The following is a 12,569-nucleotide window of genomic DNA, read 5'->3' on the forward strand; positions in this document are numbered from 1 at the left end:
AACGTGGTGACCAACAAAACGAGCAAAAAAACGAATAAAATAGAATACATATTTCTAGAATTAAGTTTCTGTGGCTCAAGGTTGTAGATAACCAGTTTTTTTCCTCAGCTAAGGCTTCTCCTCTTCTCCTTCTGGAGCTCTGTTCTTTAAGCCAACTCGAACTTTAACTCGGACCTCTCGGTCTTGTCTCCTCCTTTCTTCTTACTGACTACATCTCTGTTCGGTTCTTTTCCATTTATTTGTCTGGTTAGGGTTGTCCCTAGCGGAGAAAAAGGGCGTGTTTGGGTGAAAGGGGAGCTGTTATCTTCCCATATCGAATATCCTAATTTTGATTGTGAAGCATTAACTAACTTACCTTGAGGCATTAACTAACTAACTGATCCACCTTAATACATCTGAACCTGCTATGATATATTCTCATCTTCAGACTTAGTTTACTAAGTCTGAAGTTATTACTGGGTATGTTCTTTTGTATTACCCACTGAGGTGATGTAATGAATATATGGTCTCTTATCACCGGGGAAAGGAAAGTTTCTTTTCCCGCCGTTTTAGATAAAGGAACAGGTGCCTTCATTTGGTCAAACATAAAAGCATGAGAAATGTTTTTAATTCTTTGCCCACGGTAGGACTGTTTTTTTTTTTCTTCTTTTTTTTCGTACAATAGGATTATGTAAGATTATGGAGTGTGTGAAATTTAAGATAATTACTTATTAATCCCACATCAACATTTTTCTGGTAAGGAATATACAGACAATATAAAAAATATATACCACCTTCTGAGCCTACATTCTGTCCAAAGGAGTTCCCCAAGCAACATATGGTTCCTGTCTTACTTTAGCTTTTTTTTCTCATGTGAGAGAAAATATGCCACATTCTAAGATCAAGCATACCGATGACCTTTGATGTGTGATGTCCATCAACCCCCCTCAACTTCACCCACCTCCTACCCCTATTTAAAGTGATAACTATCCCCCCTACTGTTGATACTCCAAGTGACCTGTCCTTCATCCCCCTCCTACCCCTCCTTAAACTCCTCTTCATCAACCTTTCCCCTCCCACAATTTCCAATGTATATAAGGCCCTCTCAAAATCTAATCAGACTGGGTTGACCGTGACCGATCGAGTTGTACATCTCTGTGTGTATCAATAAACTCATCAACACTGAAGATCCAGTCTCCTGACTCCTGACTCTGCCTCCTGTACGCCGGATTTCTAACACATGCTAGGTATTTCCTACGCGACAGCTGCACCAAAGACCCTTAGTCAGAAAGAAGCAAAGTTGTACATTTGTATGATTTGACATTTGGGTTTGAGAAACGTAAGGTGTATGTTTCCATCAAACAGTTGTCCATTTCTGCAAAATGTGACAAAAACATAATCGTAAATTGTCAAGGATGACGTTGTGGAAAAAATATTGGTACAGAATTGCTTTAAAAATCCCCCTCTGACCATAGGTCTTCCACACCCACACACACTTTGAAGAAACTCAGTATGGATTTCAGACAACTTCCAAAAGAGGGTATTGAATTGATCGGGACTACTTTCACCAAGGAAACCTACGGAGAATGCATTCGGAAAAACCTGCATTTGCACAATGTACCTGTTTCCCTGTGGAAAAAAGTTGGGGGGTAAATGGTCTCACGCCTATGGCTGAACATATTGCAATGGCTCAAAATAGTTTCAAGACCTGCAACATTCCTCCGAGATACTGGCCGCCCGTTGTCAGAGAGGAATGTCTGAAAATGACGTTTCGAGGGTAAAACATCCAGGGGATAAAACATAATAAAAAGAATGATGCGAAACAAAACATCATTTATCACAACCACACAAAACAATGAGGATATGTTAATATGATTAATTCACTCTGCTATTAACAGCCATCTAGCTCTGCAGAATAATTGTGTGCCACCAAGAAAACCAAAAATTAGCTCAGGTTACACAGACCCCACTACTGCCCCGTCAAAGCAGACCAAAAAAGTTTCAGTCAGATCAACTTTGAACAAGATCTTTAACCATGGCTAAAGGATTAGGTGCAGAATGTTTGTAATTACTATTTTGCTTGCTCTGTGCAATTGGCCACAAGAATTATAAAACATTGGTAGGTTGATTCAACCATCACTATAGGAATGACTTGCTGCACAAGCTTTTACTCCACAATTCAACCACCAAAGTTTGTTTTGTGGTTTTGTGGGCTGCTTGCTTCATGGAGAACATTGCACATCACATGAAAATGCACCTTAGTTTTTCACATGCTGTCTGATTTTGGTACAGCCCAACTTGTGTGCTACTGTGCCAATTAGAATTTAACAGAATAAATACCTAGTGCACATTAGGAACCATATTATAGCCACTTTACCAACAAACATCTTACTGTTTGTTACATTTTCTTTTGCATCAATCTTAGATTCTGTCTGCATCATACAAAATGTAACTGCACCCACACATTACTGTAATCATAGCCTAGATCATCATGCAATCATGCACTGTGGTACAGTGATCAAACTTGTACCTTAAAACAAACAGTGTGGAAACTAGAGCGTAAATGAGGACGATCAAACTAGAGGTGTCCCACTCTGCATGGAAGGACAGCCTTAGTCAATATAGAGAGGCACTCATTAAAGTTCGCTCAGTGTATTTGGCCTCGCTGATTGAGAAAAACAAAAACAATCCTTTTGTACTTTTTAGTGAGATCTCTAAACTTACTAAAAGCCAGGCAGATACTCAACCCCAGATTCCAACTTCTATAACCAGTAATGTTTTAAATTTAAAATAATACAAATAATTTAAATAATAAAATATAAAACATTAGACAACAAATCCAACCCTCTTTATTGAATTTAATGAGTGACATGGCCATCACCCGGTGTAGCTGTTTTAGAACATAATTTAGTTGTAGAACAAAGGCTGGAAGCCTTTTACCCACTTCCACAGCCGGAACTAGAAAAATGATTTCCTCAGCAAATTGTACAACCTGGACACTTGACCCAATTCCCTCTAAAATACTAAAAGAAATAACCCCAATTATAATCAGACCTCTTTTAACAATAACTCATTTCTTAGCTTGGGGCCCAAAATCCTTATATTAGCAGTCATAAAACCTTTAATCAAGAAACCAAATCTTGATCCTGGTGTATTGTCTAATTACAGACCCATCTCCAACTTAACATTTATAGCCAAGATATTAGAAAAAGCTGTAGAAAATTCTTCTATTAACAGGTTCGCGGACACAGGGAATTGTAGTATACTGTGATGCTGGAGCTGTCGTCTCAGGTTTGTGGACAGTAGAGCAGATGGACACTAGCGTTATAGGGTGCTCCTGTGCTCCCAACCTGCTGGAGGACTGCCCACTGAGGTCCCCTCTAACTGCATCAGGTCTTTTACTTATTACTGATTGTGTAAAGCTGCTGTGTGACAACAACAGTTGTAAAAAGTGCTATACATATAAATTTGACTTGACGTGACTTGACTTTTTCCCCATCACCATGGGGAGGGACCAGAGCAGTCCAGGTATGTTGTTGTCTGGGACAATAGTTAGTTAGTTAGGTAGTTCGTTTCCGAAACTTGGTTCACTGATCATCCACAATTCATTGTGCTTTACCTTCTACCATAATTCTTATTCCTGAATCCCATTGAGGAGTTCTTTTCCGCATGGAGGTGGAAGGTATATGATTGGAAGCTCCACCAACGCATCCTGCTTCACCAGGCAATGGAAGAGGCCTGTGGTGACATTGATGAAGGAGAGTGCCAGTGGTGGATGCGTCACCTCAGATGAGATTTTCCCTCGCTGTCTAAGTTTATTAATCAATTTCCTTCTATTTAAGTTGGTTTGGAAAAGTGTTTATTACTATTATTATTATTATTATTATTATTATTATTGTTGTTGTTATTTTGTTATAGAATACTAAGAATACAAAATGCTGTGGAAATGACTATGTTTATTATAACATTTATTTATTTATTTATTTATTTATTTTATTTAAGTACATGCTGGGGATGCTTCAAAGGACTAGATGCACTCTGCTCTGGGAGAAAAAGCCTGTGCCTGTGTGTGAGTATGTAGGTGCTAAGTGACCAAACTCATAACCAGGATTGTTTAAGAGCAAAACACTACAAAAGAGATATTAATTATACATAATTAAATGTGGGATGGGGGGGGGCAAAGCAAGAAAACCTGTAGAGAGAAAACGGAATGCTATTAAAAGCTAGCAAATACTTGTGAAAATAAGACAAGTAAATGTACAGAACTAGAACAGTAACTCTATTGTCTAATGTATGATTAATTTCAAATTAACTTAATTTAATTTAATTTAATTTCAAATTAAATTCATTTTAAATTAATGCATCTACATTTTTCCTAGTGCTGCGCTTGCAACTTCAGTGCAATATAACTAATAATAAAATGTTATTGTAGTTTACCATGTCACATTGTCACAATGAATAGCAGGAATCAGAAATGGGAGTATGTGTGGTGTGTTTATACTGCTGCTGCTCACATGAAGCAGTTTCTGTGTCTTTGCACAACATGCCATTTTCATCTAAATAAGATTTCCTACTGTCTACTACTAAAAATATCAACCAGATATTATACAACAAAATCCTATGAGATCAATTCAAATCTATACAACATATATTAAAGTGAATAAACTGTAACCCAACAGATGGTGTCTGGCTCAGTCCCAAAGTTATACAGAAGGCGTGAAATGATTTACAGTTGGTAAAATTAATCTGTTTGCGAGTTGTAATCATGACCTCAACTTACAGTGTAGCCTAGCCAATTCCCTAAACAGATGTGATTGTTATGTGGATCTGCGAAAGGAAACCCCAATCCGGATCGGAGTAGTCTGCTCTATGGAATCATAGCAATCTCCAAGCAACTATTTAGCAACAATTAAGCAATCATCTAGGATATCATAGTAATGACCTGGGATGCCATTGCAACCACTTTAAAACACCTGACAACTACAGAACAACCACACATTCAACATAACAAACCAAACCATACCATGTTTAAGTAGTGCAGGGAGTCAGGTAATGATAAACGAAGAAATCATTATTTTAGTTCAGTTTGTTCACTCAATGTACATTGATCCGCCATAACATTAAATCCAACTTCTTGTAGCTACATATTTTGTCAATTTTATCAGCTTAACTGACCAAAAGTAACAGTTTCACTTTTTACAGACTGTAGTCCATAGGTTTCTCTGAATACTTCTTCCCTTGGGTAGGAACCATACAGGACTACCACATAAGAGCTACTATTTGGGTGGTGGATCATTCTCAGCACTATATTGACACTGACGTGGTGGTAGTGTATTTAGTGTATGTTACGCTGCTGTGAGTGGATCAGACACAGTAGTGTTGCTGGAGTTTTTAAACTATGTGTCCACTGACTTTTCACTCTATTAGACACTGCTACATTGTTGGTAGGTGTGTACAATTACAAGCAACAGATGAACCACTCTGACTTGATAACTCCAAAGCAGAATAAGGTTGGTTTGTCTACAGAGTGAACAGTGAGTGAAAATAGTGTTCCAAACTCAGCAGCATTTCTGTCTGATTCAGCCACACCAGTGCAATAAACAGGCCTTTTGGGTTATGGATCATTCTCAGCACTGCAGTAACACTGACATGGTGCTGGTGTGTAAGTGTGTTGTTGCACTGGTGCGAGAGGATCATACACATAGCACTTCTGCTGGAGTTTTTAAACATCTCAGTGTCAATGCTGGACTGAGAATAGCCATCCAACCACAAATATCCAGACAACAGCATTCTGTTACCAACTATCATTCTTGGCTTATATTACAAATCTGGCCCATGCTAGTTTCTTATCTACATCATCTGGAAATCAACTCTTGTATAGTCCTGTAATTCCTGAACATAAAAAAGTGTTTTGTTTTGGTTTTTTACACAAGAAAAAAGGATAGACTACAATATGTAACTGTACAGCTACCAAGTGCTCCTAGAATGGTCAATTAAATTCATAAAATAGAAAATGTGCAGAACTAATGAGGTGGTTTTATTGAAGATGCTCACTAGAGTATAAACACAGTATAAAGATCATGTAGTGGTTTAAGTGCACAGTTTAGAAGGGACACTTTGCTCCATGTGAAAATGCAGAGCCCAAATTCTTTGCTAGGTTTCCAAGAATAGACCCTTAATCACATGTTGCAACCCCACTGGACTATCTGTTCTGGGGTCATCTGGAGCTGTAAAGAATTTGTGAATGTATTTTGTCAGTATCATGCATTCATATCTGTGAAAATATATGCACGTATGAGTATTATGACAGACCATCACACTGAACACTTAAAAAAGACAAGCTGGTAGAAAAAGCTGTTGCTTTGCTATGTGTGTGTAGGGTTTGGATTCAAAAACACCATTCTGGCAAGAGTTCTAGAAGTTGGGTCTAAGCAAAATCAGATGTCAAGACTACAAATACAAAGTTTAAGAACACCACCAATATGGTAACAGACTTACCTGTGTGTTCGACAATACACAATTACCTCAATGTCTACAAATTATGCCAGTGCAGAAGAACTTGGAATTTACTTTTGTGGCCAGTTCTTTTAGCAAAAACAGAGGGTTAGGCAAATATCTCCCCCCTATACATGTTCAGACCTCTAAGCAATATGCAGTGCCTGCAAACTGCCACCTCCAAGCCCTCTTCATCACATTTGTTGGTATTTTTAGAGGTCTTCGTGGCTGCAACCTATGTTGATGTCCCACATATACCTTTTCCATGTACCTGTAACACAATGTAAATATCAAATATATCCAAAAAGTAAATCCTGCTTTGCTATGCACAGTCCAAAGTGTTTCGACAAATATCTTACTGGCTTGGTCTGAATGCACTAAACAAATGTTGCTACATCTTTATCACTGGCCAGAAAAATGCCACAGAAAATGCCTCTGCCCTAAACAAAGAAAATGTTACAGACACTAGAGCTATTCTGACAGTTTAAAGTTATCAATAATAACACACCTCTTTGTTTTGCTGAAACAATATAGTTTTTCATAAGTTTCCATCTGTAGACACTGTATCTAGGTTGCAAGCTGGGCAAGAGAAGTGGTCAATGAGTTTTTCTTTTTCATGACAACATGTCTATTCAAGGAAAGCTTTTTGGAAGATGTCGCCACAAATGTTACCATTCTGGAATTAGGAAAATTCTGAACAATAGTGGCATGCTATTTACAGACTTGCACAAATAAGGACAAGATGATCACTGCTTCTTCTAAGTGACAGTTATTACAAGGGCCATTATGTACATGGTCTGAAGCTAGCAAACTATCAAGGAGTTTAGGTCTTCAGAGTTTGTCTTAAGGCCTAATTGTGAAAGTCAAGTCAAGCCAAGTCAAATTTATTTGCATAGTGCTTTTTACAGCTTTACATAATTAGTAATTAGTAAAAGACAGAAAAAAAGACATAACGTAAGAAGACATGAAGGACCCAAGACCCCTAGTGAGGAAACATTAATTACCAAAAGCTAAACTGAACAGGTGAGTTTTCAGCCTAGATGTAAAGATTGAGACTGTATCTGAGTCCCTAAACATTATCTGAAAGGTTATTCCAGAGTTGGGGGGCTTTATAAGAAAAGGCTCTTCCCCCTGCTGAGGTTTTCTGAATTTTGGGAACTACTAAGAAGCCAGCACCCTGAGATATAAGTATTCTTGATGGTTCATAATATGTAATAAGATGCCACAGGTACTCAGGAGCGAGGAAATGTAGGGCTTTATATGTTAATAGAAGACTTTTGTATTCTATACGAAATTTAACTTGGATCCAATGAAGTGCTGATAGAACTGAACTAATATGGTCAAATGTTCGAGTCTTAGTAAGGACTCTGCAGCATTTTGAACTAGCTGAAGTTTATTGAGGTTCCTGCTGGAACAACCTGACAAAAGTGCATTGCAGTAATCTAGCCTTGAGGTAATAAAAGCGTGTACAAGCTTTTTTTAGATATAAGGAGTTTCTTAGTTTGCTGATGTCCCTAAGCTGCATAAATGCTGTCCTACTAATATTAGCTATATATTGCTTAAATCATAGATCTGAATGGAAATATGACACAAAGATTTTAGCTGCCAGACCAGGAATAATGGAAGCATCAGCCAAGTCTAACTAACTTCTAGTGTCTTTTGGACCTAAAAGGAGAACCTTGATTTTGTCACTGTTAAGAAGAAGGAAGTTATGTGACACCCAGAGTTTTATATCCTTTACACAGTCCTCCAGTTTCTTTAATCTAAATTTATTGTCATGTTTGGCTGATATATAGAGCTGTGTGTCATCTGCATAATAATGGAAATTATTGTCATGTCTGCTTATAACTGAGCCCAGTGGTAACATGTATAATGTAAATAATAGTGGTCCTAAAATAGAGCCTTGTGGAACTCCATATCTTACTTTTGTGTAATTTGAAGATAAATCTTTACAAACTGATAGCGTTCAGTTAGATATGATTTGAACCATGATAGGGCTGTGTCACGCCCGCGCCGTCGTGCCCGCCCCACGGGTCCAGAGTCGTTGGCGTCGTCATCTTAGGTACCTGCCAGCGAGCCCATGGTAATATCTGCTTCCAAGGTCCATGGCCCTAGGTCTACGCCTAGGGTCTCTGCTCACAGGCCACGGAGGCGCCCCAGCCCGCCAGTCAGGCCACGGAGGCGGCCCAGCCCGCCAGTCAAGCCACGGCGGCGCCCAGTAAAGCCAAGACGGCGCCAAGTAAAGCCAAGACGGCGCCCAGTAAAGACAAGACGGCGCACAGTAAAGCCAAGACGGCGCACAGCACGCCCAGAAAAGTCACGTCGGCGGCCCCGTCCGCCTCTCAAGTCACACGTCGGCGGCCCCGTCCGCCTCTGTTCGTGTCTGGGCAGTGGCTTCTGCACCCCCTATCGGGCAAGCAGGGCCAGCTGTCCCAGGTTTAAGGTCTGGTCTGGCGGTGGTACCCATGACTGCCCCAAAGCAAGCGGTACCAGCTGCCCGAGGTGCAGCGAAGGTGGGACTTGCTGCCCCAGTGCCCTAGAGGACGGCGCCCTCTGCGTCGGCTCCTGCGATGGCTACGCCGCCCTCCACGTCGGCCCCTGCGATGAAGATGGCGCCCTCTGTGTCGGCCCCTTCAACGGGTACGCCGCCCTCCACGTTGGCCCCTTCGAAGACCGCGCCCGCCGCATCAGCATCCTCCGCATCGGATCCGGCGTCTGCTATGACGCCCACCGCGACGTCATGGAGTCTGCGGCCCCTAGGATTGCGCCTGCTTGGGGCACGGATCATCATCAGCCCCCGGAGGGAGGGCCGCAATGGATTCTAGCCTAAGACGTCAAGACCCTGTTCAAGTTAAGTGGTGGTCTTTGTTTGGTTTTTGTTTTCAGGGTCATAGACATGTTCATGTTTTCACCCCAGATGTGTTTATGATTCATGTTTTTCAGCTATGCCTGTGGGGTCCGGGTCCCTGGACATGGTTCACCATGAATACATATCCCTGTCAATGTGAATGTGCTTGGTTTAAATCCTGTCAGAGCTGACTCCTGGACAAAGTAAAGGACAACCTGCAGAAAAAATTATAATATCTTGACTTTTAAGCAGACACATGATTTAATTAAATTGGTGTGATCTGGCTTATTCTGATTTAAATTAAAAATACATCAGTGATTGGTTGTTGCCGAATTTGAAGCAATCAAAAATTGTGTATTTTGAATTTTCAGTTATTTTACTCAATATTTATAATGGTAAATGGAAGTTGGTAAGTAGTTGGTGGTGCTTGGTCCTAACAATAAACTAACTGAAAAAAGAGTACTAAGAGTTTAGATCCCACCTGAGATGATTTTATGAAAGGACAACCTGCAGGAATGTGAAGTATGTATCTTGAAAGCTTTATTTTAGACAGTTAAATGTTAAATTAAATGTTTGTTTTTTTTAGATCATCGCAAGCCGTTACATAATGCATAACATAGTGCTTAGTTCCTTATTTCTGGAGTTGATTTACAGTAAAGGACAACCTGCAGCAATGTGTAATTTTTAATCATTTTTATTTGTAGATAATCAAAGGTTTGTACATAGAAAGTGTCCTTATTTCTGCATTTGTGCTGGTTTGTGCCTTCGAAACAAACATTTCTACTATATGTGAATTACTGAGTTATTAAGCAATAATACAGGGTGGGCCATTTATATGGATACACATCAATAAAATGGGAATGGTTGGTGATGTTAACTTTCTGTTTGGGGCACATTAGTATATGGGAGGGGAAAAACTTTTCAAAATGGGTGGTGACCATGGTGGCCATTTTGAAGTCAGCCATTTTGGATCCAACTTTAGTTTTTTCAATGGGAAGAGGGTCATGTGACATATCAAATGTATTGAGAATTTCACAAGATCAATATATCACATACACATAATACTCCACTGCATTGCAGACTGCTACTGAAGTTCTTGTTTAAATCTAAAGGTTTGCACTTAATATGTAAACCTTTATTTATTTTTGGTTAAAATAAAATTAATTTTAAATGTGTAGTTAAACTTTTTAAAATAATTTATTTTTTGAAAGAAAATTAATTGTTTAGATCACCTGACTAATCGAAAAAGTAATATATTAACTGATAAAAAAATAACTGATAGAAAATTATATTATATATATATCCAATTATATTTGGAATAGATTCCAAAAACCTACAGTAGCGGGATCACATTACTGTCACAGTAATTAATTATTACTCTTGCTGAATTGTTTCATAATTTAAATTAAATTAAAATGACAAAGAAAGTCAATTTTGGTTCATAATTCAAAAAAGACAAACTGTCATATACCAGTGCATCCCAGGAAATTAGAACATTTTGAAGTTCATTTTTGTTCATAATTTCATTCAATAGGTAAACTGACATTTGTTCTATGTCCAAACATATTAAACTAAACTAAATTCCAAACATGTAAACAAAATAAAATAAATAATTATAACAGATATCAGCACATACTCAGTCTACACGTCCCATGCTTCTCAAAAATCTGTGGTATTACTGACCACAGATTTTTCCCAGTCCCAGTACATAACAGTACACTAGTACGTTTAGGTGTAATGCAACTGCAGTGTAGCTTTTGGCAGACTCTTAACAGTGGATGCAATTCTACTCAATAGGTATAAAAATGAAAAATGTAAAATCTCAGTTAGAACACAGCACAGTGAGTAGTAGTGGCACTATTAACACAGAATGGAAAAATGATATTAATAACATTTCACCATTTTATTACCACTTTCAGAACATTTTTTACCTTTTCTCATGAACACACCTTGATTGACAAGAGTCTTACTCAACTAGATTCTAGCATGTCATCAAACAAAACTAAACAAAACAGCTTCTGTAAGCCAAAAATTCAGGGCTTGAACATTGGGAACACACCACCCCACTGAAATAATACTGTTTGCCTAATCCTACTGTAGTTCTTCTAAGTTATGTTTTCTTTTAAAATACAAAATAGGCATTCTCCACTGCTAACATTAAATATATTGTTCAATGTTTCTACATTTTTATAAATTATAGTATAGTAAAAATAAGTATTCTATTTTATTTTTATTTTTGTCTACTTTTCGTTTGTTCATCATGTTTAGTCACCACGTAAGCCCTGTAGAGATTGTTGATTTCTTGTTTTGACCGGCCACTTGAACCTTTGAGCAAGTCTCCATGAAATTGTCACGTCCTGCCTAAGGAAGATTTGATCATCCACAGCAGCTGCATTGCTCCACCTGAACAAAGCCTGTGAGTCCTGCTTTACCACGCAGGATCACTTCCCTAGTGGCCTGAAGCAGAGCGTGCCTGCTTGGAAATGTGCAACATTCCTCAGGACCCCCATTCAGCTTTATGTGCAAATTACTGGTGCTTAGAGTTTAACCTGAACAGGGACGTTGCAGTCAGACTGTTAAGTATTGCACACAATCACATAACCTTTGTTTAGCAGCCATCTGTCAGAACATTTCTAGTTCTAGCTGTCCATGTGATCAAATCCAACAGTCAGTGTACAACTCATCTTAATAATATTTGAATAATATTCAAATAATATTTGTTACACTGAACTCATACCTACATCAAATGCTCTGACCGGAAATTATCTTTCTCATCATTAGATGCTTTTAAAATGTTTTATTAATTATAAACAGGATTCTCTTGTGTGAGTGTATACCAAGAGATTGGGTCCCCAGATATGATCAAACTGCCTTTGAATTCTAACCCAAAATGCAAATCAAAATGCAAATCAGGGTATTTATGGTGGAGGCCAAATTGATAGAACCTGTTAAGTAAATTCTGCAGTCTTGGGTGAGAGTTCCAGATGATGCCCCTCTGGTCATTACTAACTGAACCAGTAGTAGTTATGTAATTCAGTAACAAAATCAATGATGCAACCATTTAATAATGAATAAATAATTACATTAAAATGCCCATCTTGCCCATAGTGGTCCCACACTGCCTCCATCCTTTGCCCACATAATGGGATCCTAGGAGGCCAGTAGATGATTGATCACATGGGCCCCCACTTGCAGCCAAGACAGACCCCATTAGTGGCCCACATGGGCAAAAGCATATGGGGCCCAT

Source organism: Salminus brasiliensis, chromosome 21 (assembly GCF_030463535.1).
Source record: "Salminus brasiliensis chromosome 21, fSalBra1.hap2, whole genome shotgun sequence".
Classification (NCBI taxonomy): domain Eukaryota; kingdom Metazoa; phylum Chordata; class Actinopteri; order Characiformes; family Bryconidae; genus Salminus; species Salminus brasiliensis.